The sequence below is a fragment of the Pristiophorus japonicus genome, unplaced genomic scaffold (genome assembly GCF_044704955.1).
Source record: "Pristiophorus japonicus isolate sPriJap1 unplaced genomic scaffold, sPriJap1.hap1 HAP1_SCAFFOLD_1268, whole genome shotgun sequence".
NCBI lineage: Eukaryota > Metazoa > Chordata > Chondrichthyes > Pristiophoridae > Pristiophorus > Pristiophorus japonicus.
The window spans coordinates 45,927-59,566 of record NW_027250934.1 but is presented as its reverse complement, the minus strand read 5'-3'; the positions used below and the strand labels follow the sequence as shown (position 1 = coordinate 59,566).

The following is a 13,640-nucleotide window of genomic DNA, read 5'->3' as shown; positions in this document are numbered from 1 at the left end:
GGATCTGAAAGGAAAGGGAAAACAGAGAGAGTGGAAGGAGTGAGAGAGGGGGGGAAGGGGAAAGAGAGGGAGAGGGAGGGGAAGGGGAGAGAGGTGGGGGGGGAAGGGGAGAGAAATGGAGAAAGGGAGAGAGGGGGGAATGGGCCAGAGGGGGAGGGGGAGTCTGATGGGAAAAGTGAGGGAAGGAGATAAAGGGAGGAGGGAGGAGGGAGGGGGCGAGAAGAGCGGAGGCAGGGGAGAGGAGGCAGAGAGTGGGGGAGAACATTATATGGGAGAGGGGATGGAGTGAGAGACAGTGGAAGGGGAAAGAGGGGGAAGGGGAGAGAGAGAGGGAAGGGGAGAGGGTGAAGGGTGAAGGGGAGCCAGGGGGAAGGAGAGAGAGAGAGGGGGGGGAAGGAAGAGAGGAAGGAAGGAGAGAGAAAGAGAGAGAGAGGGGAGAAAATGGGTAGAGGAGAGAGAGGGAACAGTAAATAGAGGAAGATGTGTGAGAGAGGGGGAAGGGGAAAGAGTGGGGATGGGCAGAGAGTGGGGAAGGGGAGAGAGTGGAATGAGTGAGAAAAGTAGCGGGGAAAACGAGAGCGGGAACGAGTAAAAAGAGGCAGATTGTGTAGTGATGGGGAAAGTCGGGAGAGAGGGAAAGGGTGGATCAGGGGACGATCGGGGAGAGAGACAAGAACAGGAAAGCCTTTTGATCTCGGGTCAGTCTCGGAGCTGTTTCATATTTGTAATTAAAGCCCTTGTTAATTGACATAAATTTAAACACTAAGCTAATTTTGTGAAGGACCCAGTGAGATTTGAAACCACGACCCTTGGTTTGCAAGACCAGTGTTCTAACCCCTGAGCTATGGAGCCACCTACACTGAAAAAGACAGGGGAAGGAGCAGGAAAGAGAGGGGAAGGGAAAAAAAGAGAGTGGAAGGAGTTCGAGAGAGCAGGGAAAGCGGGGAGGGTGGGTAGAGAGGGAGAAGGGGCGAGAGGGGGAATGAGCCAGACGGGGAAGGGGAGAGTCTGATGGGAAAGGGGAGAGCGAGAGCGAGAGCGAGGGAAGGAGAGAAAGGGAGGTGGGAGGGGGGCGAGACGAGGGGAGGAGAGGGAGAGAATGGGGGAGAAAATTAAAAGGGAGGGGAAGGCGTGTCTGACAGTGGAAGGAGAGAGAGAGAGAGAGGGGGAAGAGGAGAGAGAGAGGGAAGGGGAGAGGAAGGGGAAGGGGAGAGAGAGGGGAAAGGGAAGAGATACCGAGGGAAGTGGAGAGAGACAGGGTGAGGGGAGAGAGTGTGAGCGAAGGGAAGACAGACAGGGTGAAGGGGAGAGAGAGTGAGGGAAACATAGAAACATAGAAACATAGAAAATAGGTGCAGGAGTAGGCCATTCGGCCCTTCGAGTCTGCACTACCATTCAATGAGCTCATGGCTGAACATACAACTTCAGGACCCCATTCCTGCTTTCTCGCCATACCCATTGATCCCCCTAGTAGTAAGGACTACATCTAACTCCTTTTTGAATATATTTAATGAATTGGCCTCAATAACTTTCTGTGGTAGAGAATTCCACAGGTTCACCACTCTCTGGGTGAAGAAGTTTCTCCTCATCTCGGTCCTAAATGGCTTACCCCTTATCGTTCGACTGGGACCCCTGGTTCTGGACTTACCCAACATCGAGAACATTCTTCCTGCATCTAACATGTCCAGTCCCATCAGAATTTTAAACATTTCTATGAGATCTCCTCTCATTCTTCTGAACTCCAGTGAGCCCAGTTGATCCAGTCGTTCTTGATAGATCAGTCCTGCCATCCCGGGAATCAGTCTGTTGAACCTTCGCTGCACTCCCTCAATAGCAAGAATGTCCTTCTTCATATTAGGAGACCAAAACTGTACACAATACTCCAGGGGAGAGAGACAGGGGGAAGGGGTGAGATAGGGGAAGGAGAGAGAGAGGGGGAAGGGGAGAGAGAGAGGGGAAGGAGAGAGAGAGAGAAGAAAATGGGTAGAGGAGAGAGAGGGAACAGGTGAGACAGAGGAAGATGTGTGAGCGAGGGGGAAGGGGAAAGAGTGGGAGGGGAACGGGAGAGAGTGAGGAAGGAGAGAGAATGGGGAGGGGAGAGAGTGGGAGGGGAGAGAGAGAGGGGGTGGGGAGGGAGAATGGATGGAGTGAGAGAGGGAAGGTGAGACAGGGAGGAAGAAAGAGGGGAACGGGAGAGAGAGGGAGGGGAAGGTGAGCAAGAGGGGAAGGAGTGAGAGAGAGGAGAGAGGAAAAGAGAGGGGGAAGGTGCGAGCGGGAAGGCCGGAGTGAGAGGAGAAGGGGAAAAGAGAGGGGAAGGGGAGGGAGCGGGAAGGGGGGAGAGGGGAATGAGTGAGAGACAGGGAAAGCTATAAAGGGAGAGAGGGCTAAAAAGATGTAGAATGGGGAAAGGCGGAGAGAGATTTGGATGGAGAGAAAGTGTAACAGAGATGAGAAGAGGAGAGGGGAGGCATGTTGTTCCAGGGTCGGTCTCGGAGCTGTTTAATATTTATAATTAAAGCTCTTGTTAATTGTCAGTGAATTTAAATATTGAGCTAATTTTGAGTAGGCCCCAGTGAGATTTGAACTCACAACCCCTGAGCTATGGAGCCACCTGTTTTAGGAAAGACAGGGGAAGGAGCAGGAAAGAGAGGGGAAGGGAAAAGAGAAAGTGGAAGGAGTGAGAGAGAGAGGGAAGGGGAGAGAGAGGGAGGGGAAGGGAGACAGCGAGGAAGAGCGGGAGGTGCGGAAAGAGAGGGAGAGGAGAGAGAATGTGGAAGGGTGGGGGGAGAGGGGGGAAGGAGTGGAAGAGAGGGGAGGGGAGAGATTGGATGGGGAGAGAAATGAGAAGGAGTGAGAGAGAGGGGAGAAAGGTGAGATGGGAGGAATAGAGTGGGGAAAAGGAGAGAGAGGTTAAGAGGAGAGAGGGGGAAGGAGTGAGAGAGAGAGGGGGAGGACAGAGAGGGGAAGGGGAGAGAGTGAGAGAGAGGGAAGGGGAGACAGCGAGGAAGAGAGTGAGGTGGGGAAAGAGAGGGAGGGGATGGAGAGAGAGAAAGTGTGTGGAAGGGTGGGAGAGAGAAGGGAAGGAGTGGGAGAGAAGGTTGGAAGGGGAGACTGGGAGAAAGAGAGAGGGGAAGGGGAGAGAGGCGGAAGGAGTGAGAGTGAGAGAGAGGGGGAGGGGAGAGAGAGGGGGAAAACCTGAAAGTAAAGGGAAAAGAAAAAGACAGGAGGGAGGGAAAAGGGGAAAGGGAGAGAGTGGAAGGAGTGACAGAGAGGGGGAAAGGGGAGCGAGAGGCAGGGGAAGGGGAGAGAGTGGGGAAGGGAAGAGAGAGGGGAGGGAGGGAGAAGGCAGGGAGAGTGGAATGAGGGGAAGACGGGGAGAGTGAGAGAGGGAAGGGGAGAGAGAAGGAGCCGGGTAGAGAGAGGGGAAGGGGAGTGTAGGGGAAGGGAGAAAGAGGGGGAAGGATAAAGAGTGAGGGAAGAGAGGGGGAATTAGAAAGAGGGTGTGGTGAGGGAGGAGGATGGGGGGGGGAATGAGGGAGAGACGGGGAAAGCGAGATTGTGGGAAAGGGAGAGAGGGGTAAAAAGATGTAGAATGGGTTGTGAGGGGGAAGGGAGAGAGAGATTTGGAAGGGGAGAGAGAGTGTAAGAGAGACGAGAAGAGGAGAGGGGGAAGGGTGTGAGGGGAGCCTGTTGTTCCAGGGTCAGTCTCAGAGCTGTTTAATATTTATAATTAAAGCCCTGGTTCATTGACGGTGAATTTAAATACTGAGCTAATTTTGAGTCGACCCCAGTGAGATTTGAACCCACAATCCCTGGAGACAGGGAGAAAGAGAGAGGGGAAAGGGAGAGAGAGAGGCGGGGAGGGGAAAGAGAGGGAGGGAGGGGGAGAGAGTGGCAAAGGAGTGAGAGAGAAGGGAATGGGAGAGAGGGGGAAGGGAGAGAGGGGAGCAGAAGGGGCGAGAGGGGGGATGGGCTGGAGGTGGAGGGGAGAGTCTGATGGGAATGGGGAGAGAGAGGGGTGGAAGGAGAGAAAGGGAGGAGGGAGGGGGTGAGAAGAGTGGAGAGAGGGGAAGGAGTGAGCGACAGTGGACAAAGAGAGAGAGGGGGAGAGAGAGGGGGAAGGGGAGAGAGATGGGGAAGCGGAGAGAGGGATGGAAGGGGAGAGAGAAAGGGAAGGGGAGAGAGGGGTGAGAGAGAGAGAGAGGAAGGTGAGAGCGAGGGGAAGGAGTGAGAGAGACGGAAGGGGAGAGAGAGGGGAAGGAGTGAGAGAGAGGGGACAATGGGAAAGAGAGAGGGGAAGGGGAGAGAGAGAGGAAGGGTAGAGAGAGGGGAAGGGGAGAGAGTGGGGAAGGAGTGAGAGAGACGGAAGGGGAGACAGCGAGGAAAAGAAGGAGGAGGGCAAAGAGAGGAAGGGGATGGAGAGCGAGGGTGTGGAAGGGAGGGAGAGAGAGTGGAAGGAGTGGGAGAGAGGGGCAGGGGATAGAGCGGAAGGGGAGAGAAAGGGGACCAGAGAAAGGGGAAGGGGAGAGAGAGGGGAAGGAGTGAGAGAGAGGGGACAAGGGGAAAGAGAGAGGGGAAGGTGTGAGAGAGAGAGGGGAAGGGGAGCGAGAGGGGGAGGGGAGAGAGCGGAAGGAGTGAGAGAGAGGGGGAAGGGGAAGGGGATGGGGAGATTGGGTGGAAGAGAGAGCGGCAGGGGAGAGAGAGGGAGGACAGGAAAAGAGAGGTTAAGGGGAGAGAGGGGGAAGAAGTGAGAGAGAGGGGGGGAGAGAGAGAGGAGGATAACCTGAAAGGAAAGGGCAAAGAGAGAGATAGGAGGGAGGGAAACGAGTGGGAGAAATGAGAGACGAGTATTTAAATACTAACATTAGGCCCCAGTGAGATTTGAACTCACGACCCACTGCTCTAAGCCCTGAGCGATGGAGCCACCTGCTCTTGGAAAAAACGGGAAGGAGCAGGAAAGAGCGGGGAAGGGAAAAGAGAGAGCAGAAGGAGTGAGAAAGGGGGGGAAGGGGAAAGAGAGGGGGGGAGGAGTGAGAGAGAGGGGAGGGGGAGAGAGAGAGAGGGGTGAGGGGAGACAGCGAGGAAGAGAGGGAGGTCGGGAAAGAGAGGGAGGGGATGGAGAGAGTGATGGGAAGGAGTGAGTGAGGGAAAGAGAGAGGGGAATGAGTGAGAGATGGGGAAAGCGAGATAGTGGGAAAGTGAGAGAGGGGTAAAATGATGTAGAGCGGGTCATGATAGGTGTTATATATGAAAATCTGTAAATACCTTGTGTAACCACCAGAGGGCTCATCCCCTGAAGTCCCAAGGGATCCCACAATCCCTTGGGAGCACCTGTACTTAAGGAGGCCTCACAGGCTGCAGAGGCACTCTGGAGACCTGTAATAAAAGACTAAGGTCACAATTTGCTATGAGCCCGCAGTATCTGGTCAGACTCTTTATTCATATACAACAACTGGCGACGAGATACAGATGACGAACACAACGATGCAGAGAACAGTGGGCATCCTGGAGAAATTTTCGGAGGGAGATGATTGGGAAACCTTCATGGAGCGACTCGACCAATACTTCGTGGCCAACGAGATGGAAGGAGAAACGAACGCTGCCAAACGAAGGGCGATTCTCCTCACCGTTTGCAGGGCACCAACGTATGGCCTCATGAAAAACCTGCTTGCTCCAGCGAAACCCACAGAGAAATCATACGATGAGTTGTGCACACTGGTCCGGGAGCATGGAACCCGAAGGAAAGTGTTCTGATGGCGAGGTACCGGTTCTACACGTACAAGAGGTCTGAAGGCCAGGAAGTGGCAAGTTATGTCACCGAGCTCAGGGGCCTTGCAGGACATTGCAAATTTTGAAGGACATTTGGAGCACATGCTCAAGGACTTCTATATACTTCGCAAACTTTTGCCTGTCAAGACCCCAACCTTGAGTAAGTCCATAGCGATAGCCCAGGCGTTTATTGCCACCAGTGACAATACTAAGCAAATCTCTCAGCACACAAGTGCTGTTGTTTTATAAACCTTTTATGATGGGGGTAGAGAGTCAAGGAGAAGAGGGGAGTTTGAAAGGAAAGGGAAAAGGCAGAAGAGAGTGATGCATATTTAAATACTAAACTAATTTTAAGTAAGCCCCAGTGAGATTTGAACTCATGACCGCTGGTTTACAAGACCAGAGCTCTAATCCCTGAGCTATGGAGCCACCTGCTTTAATAATGACAGTGGAAGGAACAGAAAAGAGAGGGGAAGGGGAGACAGGGCAGAAGTGAGAGGGGAAGGGGAGAGCGAGAGTGGAAGGAGTGAGAGAGAGTGGAAGGGGCGAGAGAGGGAGAGAAACAGGAGAGAGTGGTGAAGGAGTGAGAGAGAGGGGAACGGATAGATCAGGAGAAAGAGAGAGGGGCAGCGGAGAAAGAGAGTAACGGGGAAAGAGAGGTTAAGGGAAGAGAGAGGGAAGGAGTGAGAAAGAGTGAAGAAGAGGACAGAGCAGAAGGGGAGTGAGACAGGGGGAGGGGAGAGAAGTGAAGGGGAAGGGAAGAGAGGGGAAGGAGTGAGGGAGAGGGAGAAGGGGAGACAGGGAGGGGAAGGGGAGAGAGGGAGGTGGGGAGAATGTAGAAGGGGGAGAGAGAAGGGAAGGAGTAGGAAAGAGGGAAGGGGAAGGGAAGGGGAGAGAGATAGGGAAGAGAAAGAGAGGGAGAAGGGAAGAATCTGAAAGGAAAGGGAAAGGAGAGAGGGAAGAGAGAGTGAGAGAGAGGAGGGGTAGGGGAGAGAAAGGGAGGAAGGGGAAAGAGATGTTAAGGGGAGAGAGGGGGAAGGAGTGAGAGAGAGAGAGGGGGAGGGCAGAGAGTGAGGGGAGATAGGGTGAGGTGAGTGAGGGGGAAAGGGAGAGAGAGGGGAATGAGTGAGAGACGGGGAAAACGAGATAGCGGGAAAAAGATGTAGAATGGGTCGTGATGGGGAAGGGAGAGAGAACCTGTTGTTCCAAGGTCAGTCTCAGAGCTGTTTAATATTTATAATTAAAGCCCTTGTTAATTGATGGTGAATTTAAATACTGAGCTAATTTTGAGCAGGCCGCAGTGAGATTTGAACTTACAATCCCTGATTTACTAGACCAGTGCTCTAACCCCTGACTAATGGAGCCACCTGCTTTTGGAAAATCAGGGGAAGGAGCAGGAAAGAGAGGGGAAGGGAAAAGAGAGAGTGGAAGAAGTGAGATAGAGAGGGAAGGGGAAAGAGAGACAGGGGGATGGGGAGAGAAAGGGGGAGGGGAGAGAGAGAAGGGGAGAGATGGTGGAGAGAGTGGGTAGGGGAGAGATGGAAAGGGGGGAAGTTGAGAGGGTGAGGCGAGGGAGACGGGAGAGAGTGAGAGAGGGGAATGAGTGAGAGACGGGGAAAGCAAGATGGTGGGAAAGGGAGAGAGGGGTAAAAAGATGTCGAACAGGTCATGATGGGTGTTATATATGTAAACCTGTAAATACTTTGTGTAACCACCAGAGGGCTCATCCCCTGGAGTCCCAACGGTTCCCACAATCCCTTGGGAGCACCTGTACTTCAGGAGGCCTCACAGGATGGAGAGGCACTCTGGAGACCTGTAATAAAAGACTAAGGTCAACTTTGCTTTGAGCCCGCAGTATCTGGTCAGACTCTTTATTCATACACAACAACTGGCGACGAGATATTGATGAACCCAAAGATGCTGAGAACAGTGGGCATCCTGGAGAAATTTTCAGAGGGAGATGATTGGGAAACCTTCGTGGGGCGACTCGACCAATACTTCGTGGCCAACCCCTGAGCTATGGAGCCACCTGCTATAAAGAAGCCAGGGGGAGGAGCAGGAAAGAGAGGGGAAGTGAGACAAGGAGGCAGAGAGAGGGGAAGGGGAGAGCGAGAGTGGAAGGAGTGAGAGGGGGGGAAGGGGAGGGAGAGAGAGAAGGGGAGAGAGGGGGGAGGGGAGAGAGATGGGGGGAAGGAGAGAGAGCGGGGGAAGGAGAGAGATAGTGAGGGAAGGGGAGAGGGAGAAGGGGGAAGGTGCGAGAGCGAAGGGGGAAAGAGAGAGGGACAGGGGGAAGGGGAGAGAGAGAGAGGGAAGGGGAGAGAGAGTGTGTAAATGGGTGGAGGAAAGAGGGAATGGGTGAGAGAGAGGAAGATGTGAGAGAGAGAGGGGGAAAGGGAAAGAGAGGGAAGGGAACGGCAGAGAGTGGGGAAGGGGAGAGAGTGGGGAAGGGGAGAGAGAGGGGAATGAGTGATAAAGAGAAACGGGGAAAGCGAGAGAGCGGGAATGAGTAAAAAGAGGCAGAATGTGTAGTGATGGGGAAAGCAGGGAGAGAGGGACAAAAGGAGAAAGTTTTCTTTTAGGGTCAGTCTCAGAGCTTTTTTATATTTTTAGCCTTTGTTAATTGACGGTGAATTTTAATACTGAGCTAATTTTGAGTAGGGCTCTGCTAGGATGTTGAACCCGCGACCTCTGGTTTAATAGACCAGTGCTGTAACCCCTGAGCTATGAACCCACCTGCTCTGCAACGGAGCAGGAAAGAGTGGAGAAGGGAAAAGAGAGAGTGGCAGGGGAGAGAGAGAGGGGGAAGGGGAGAGAGTGAGGAAGGAGTGAGAGAGAGGGGGAGGGGGAGAGAGGGAGGAAGAGAGAGTGGAAGGGGAGGAGAGCGGGTGAAGGGGAGAGAGAGAGGGGAAGGGGAGAGAGTGAGGAAGGAGTGAGAGAGAGGGGGAAGGGGAGAGAGGGAGGAAGAGAGAGTGGAAGGGGAGGAGAGCGGGGGAAGGGGAGAGAGAGAGGTGAAGGGGAGAGAGTGGGGAAGGAGTGAGAGAGAGGGGAAAAGGGAGACAGGGAGGAAGAGAGAGGGGAAGGGGAGAGACAGACGGGGAGAGGAAAGAGGGGGGAAGGGGAGAGAGTGTGTGGAAGGGAGGGAGAGAGTGGATGGAGTGAGAGAGGCAAGGGGAGAGAGGGGGAAGGAGTGGTTAGCAGACAGAGGGGTTGGGAAGAGAAGTAAGATAGACGAGGAAGGAGGGAGAGGGGAAGGAGTGGGGAGCGAATAAAAGTAGAGAGGGAAGGGGAGAGCAAGAGAGGGGAAGGGGAGAGAGAGGGGAATGGGAGTGAGGGGGAAGGAGAGAGGGTGAGGCGATCGAGTGGAAAGGGGGCAGAGGGGAATGAGTGAAAGACGGGGTAAAAAGATGTAGAACGGGTCGTGATGGGGAAGGCAGAGAGGGCTTTGGAAGGGGAGAGAGAGTGCAAGAGAGACGAGCCTGTTGTTGCATGGTCAGTCTTGGAACTGTTAAATATTTATAATTGAAGCCCTTGTTAATTGACGGTGAATTTAAATACTGAGCTAATTTTGAGTAGGCCCCAGTAAGATTGGAGCTCACAACCAATGGTTTATAAGTCTAGTGCTCTAACTCAGAACTACTAAGCCACATTTGCAGTAGCTGACATGGAAAGGAGTAGGAAAGAGAGGGGAAGGGAAAAGAGAGAGTTGAGGGAGTGAGAGAGAGAGGGAAGGGGAGAGAGAGGGGGAAGGAGAGAGAGAGGGAAGGGAAAAAAGAGACAGGGGGATGGGGAGAGAAAGGGGGAGGGGAGAGAGAGAAGGGGAGAGAGGGTGGAGAGAGTGAGTAGGAGAGAGAGGGAGAGGGGGAAGGTGAAAGGGTGAGGCGAGGGAGACGGGAGAGAGTGAGAGAGGGGAATGAGTGAGAGACGGGGAAAGCAAGATGGTGGGAAAGGGAGAGAGGGGTAAAAAGATATAGAACGGGTCATGATGGGTGTTATATATGTAAACCTGTAAATACTTTGTGTAACCACCAGAGGGCTCATCCCCTGGAGTCCCAAGGGATCCAACAGTCCCTTGGGAGCACCTGTACTTAAGGAGGCCTCACAGGCTGGAGAGGCACTCTGGAGACCTGTAATAAAAGACTAAGGTCACACTTTGCTTTGAGCCCGCAGTATCTGGTCAGACTCTTTATTCATACATAACAACTGGCGACGAGATACAGATGACATACCCAACGATGCAGAGAACAGTGGGCATCCTGGAGAAATTTTCGGCGGGAGATGATTGGGAAACCTTCGTGGAGCGACTTGACCAATACTTCGTGGCCAACGAGATGGAAGGAGAAATGAACATTGCCAAACGAAGGACGATTCTCCTCACCGTTTGCAGGGCACCAACGTATGGCCTCATGAAAAACCTGCTTGCTCCAGCGAAATCCACAGATAAATCGTACGATGAGTTGTGCACACTGGTCCGGGAGCATCGGAACCCGAAGGAAAGCGTTCTGATGGTGAGGTATCGGTTCTACACGTACAAGAGGTCTGAAGGCCAGGAAGTGACAACCTATGTCGCTGAGCTAAGGGGCCTTGCAGGACATTGCAAATTTTGAGCACATGCTCAAGGACTTATTTGTACTTGGCATTGGGCACGAAACTGTACTTCGCAAACTTTTGACTGCAGAGACCCCAACCTTGAGTAAGGCCATAGCGATAGCCCAGGCGTTTATTGCTACCAGTGACAATACGAAGCAAATCTCTCAGCACACAAGTGCTGCGAACAAGGTGATGTTGTTTTATTAACCTTTTATGATGGGGGGAGAGGGAGAGGGAGAGTGGAGGAGGAGGAGGAGGAGGGAGGCAAGGAAAGAGAGAGTGAGCGAGAGAGAGAAGGGGGCAGTCTGAAAGGAAAGGGAAAAGTGAGAAGGCAGAAGAGAATGCCAGAAATGAGAGATGCATATTTAAATACCAAACTAATTTTGGGTAGGCACCAGTGAGATTAGAATTCACGACCCCAGTTCTCTAACCCCTGAGCTATGGAGTCACCTGCTATAGTGAAGCCAGGGGAAGGTGCAGGAAAGAGAGGGGAAGGGGCGACAGGGAGGCAGAGAGAGGGGAAGGGGAGAGCGAGAGTGGAAGGAGTGAGAGAGAGGAGAAGGGGAGAGAGAGATGGAGGAATGGGAAAGAGTGGTGAAGGAGTTAGAGAGAGAGGGAAGGGTAGATTGGGAGAAAGAGAGAGGGGCAGGGGAGAGAGAGGGACGGGGAAAGAGAGGTGAAGGGAAGAGAGGGGGAAGGAGTTAGAAAGAGTGAAGAAGAAGAGAGAGGACAGGGGGAGGGGAGAGAAGTGAAGGGGAAGGGAAGAGAAGGGAAGGAGTAGGAGAGAGGAAGGGGAAGGGGAGAGAGATGGGGTACGGAAAGAGAGGGGAAGGGTAGAGAGAGGGAGAAGGGAAGAATCTGAAAGGAAAGGGAAAGGAGAGAGAGAGGAGGGAGGGAAGAGAGAGTGAGAGAGAGGAGGGAAAGGTGAGAGAGTGGGGAAGGTGAGAGAGTGGGGAAGGTGAGAGAGTGGGTAAGGGGAGAGAGTGGGGAAGGGGAGAATCTGAAAGGAAAGGGAAAGGAGAGAGAGAGGAGGGAGGGAAGAGAGAGTGAGAGAGAGTGAGAGAGAGGAGGGAAAGGTGAGAGAGTGGGGAAGGTGAGAGAGTGGGGAAGGTGAGAGAGTGGGGAAGGTGAGAGAGTGGGTAAGGGGAGAGAGTGGGGAAGGGGAGAGAGTGGGGAAGGGGAGAGAGAGTGGGGAAGAGGAGAGAGTGGGGAAGGTGAGAGAGTGGGTAAGGGGAGAGAGTGGGTGAGTGGGGAAGGGGGGAGAGAGTGGGGAAGGGGGGAGAGGAGAGAGAGGAGAAGGGGAGAGAGAGGGGAAGGGGAGAGAGTGGGGAAGGGGAGAGAGAGTGGGGAAGAGGAGAGAAGGGGAGAGAGGGGAGAGAGTGGGGAAGGGGAGAGAGTGGGGAAGGAAAGAGAGGGGAAGGGAAGAGAGAGGGGAATGAGTGAGAAATGTAGCGAGGAAAACGAGAGATCGGGAACGAGTAAAAAGAGGCAGAATATGTAATGATGGGGAAAGCAGGGAGAGAGGGAAAGGGACAAGAACAGGGAAACCTTTTGTTCCAGGGTCAGTCTCGGAGCTGTCTAATATTTATAATTAAATCCCTTGTTAAATGACGGTGAATTTAAATACTGAGCTAATTTTGTGTAAGTCTCACTGAGATTTGAACCCACGACCCCTGGTTTAGATGACCAGTGCACTAACCCCTGACGTATGGAGCCACCTGTTTTGGGAAAGACAGGGGAATGAGCAGGAAAGATAGGGGAAGGGAAAAGAGAGAGTGGAAGGAGTGAGAGAGAGGGGGAAGGGAAGAGAGAGAGAGAGGGGAAGGGAGACAGCGAGGAAGAGAGGGAGCTGGGGAAAGAGAGGGAGGGGATGCAGAGAGAGAGAGTGTGTGGAATGGTGGGGAGAGAGAAGGGAAGGAGTGGGAGAGAAGGGAGGAAGGGGAGAGAGAGGGGGAAGGGGAGAGAGTGGGGAAGGGGAGAGAGAGGGGGAAGGGGAGAGCGTGAGGGGAGGGAGGGGGAAGGCAGGGAGAGGGGAATGAGTGACAGACGGGGAGAGTGAGAGAGGGAAGGGAAGAGAGAGGGAGCCGAGTCGAGAGAGGGGAAGGGGAGTGTGAGGGGAAGGGAGAGAGAGGGGGAAGAATAGAGAATGAGGGGAGAGAGGGGGAATTAGAAAGAGGGTGTGGTGAGGGAGGGGGAAAGGGGGGAGAGGGGAATGAGTGATAGACGGGAAAGCGAGATAGTGGGAAAGGGAGAGGGGGGTAAAAAGATGTAGAATGGGGCGTGATGGGGAAGGGAGAGAGAGATTTGGAAGGCGAGAGAGAGTGTAAGAGAGACGAGAAGATAAGAGGGGGAAGGGTGTGAGGGGAGCCTGTTGTTCCAGGGTCGGTCTCGGAGCTGTTTAATATTTATAATTAAAGCCCTTGTTAATTGACGGTGAATTTAAATACTGAGCTAATTTTGAGCAGGCCCCAGTGAGATTTGAACCCACGATCCCTGGAGACAGGGAAGAAGAGAGAGGGGAAGGGGAGAGAGAGAGGCAGAGAGGGGAAAGAGAGGGAGGGGATGGGGAGAGAGTGGCGAAGGAGTGAGAGAGCGACGAAGGAGTGAGAGAGCGGTGAATGGGAGAGAGGGAGAAGGGAGAGAGGGGGGAGCAGAAAGGGAGAGAGGTGGGAATGGGCCAGAGGGGGAGGGGGAGAGTCTGATGGGAAAGGGGAGAGTGAGAGCGAGGGAAGGAGAGAAAGGGAGGTGGGAGGGGGGTGAGAAGAGTGGAGACAGCCGAGGGGAAGGAGAGAGTGGGGGAGAAAATGAAAAGGGAGAGGGGAAGGAGTGAGTGACAGTGGAAGGGGAGAGAGAGGGGGAAGGGGAGATAGTGGGGGAATGGGAGAGAGAGGGGGAAGGGGAGAGAGGGAGGGGGAAGGGAGAGAGTGGGGGAAGGGGAGAGAGTGAGGGGGAAGGGGAGAGAGAGGTGGAAGGAGAGAGAGAGGAAAGGGGAGAGAGGGAGGGGGTAGGGGAGAGAGAGGGAGGGGAACGGGAGAGAGAGGGGAAGGGAAGAGAATGGGGAAGGGGAGAGAGTGGGGAAGGGATGAGGGGAATGAGTGATAAAGAGAAACAGGGAAAGCGAGAGAGCGGTAAAGAGTGGCAGAATGTGCGGTGATGGGGAAAGCAGGATGGCTGGGTCAGGGGGCGAAAGGCAAGAACAGGAGAGACTTTTGTTTTCGGATCGGTCTGAGAGCTGTTTAATATTTATAATTAAAGTCCTTGTTTATTGACAGTGAATTTTGAGT

At 53.6% G+C, this 13,640-nt stretch overlaps 1 non-coding gene across 1 annotated transcript; it reads right to left on the bottom strand.

The window, feature by feature from the left end:
• Window positions 1-6,125: 6,125 nt before the first annotated feature.
• Window positions 6,126-6,198, bottom strand: trnat-ugu (transfer RNA threonine (anticodon UGU)). The gene has a single exon. It is a non-coding gene; the product is annotated as a tRNA-Thr (tRNA).
• Between the last annotated feature and the right edge of the window lie 7,442 nt (window positions 6,199-13,640).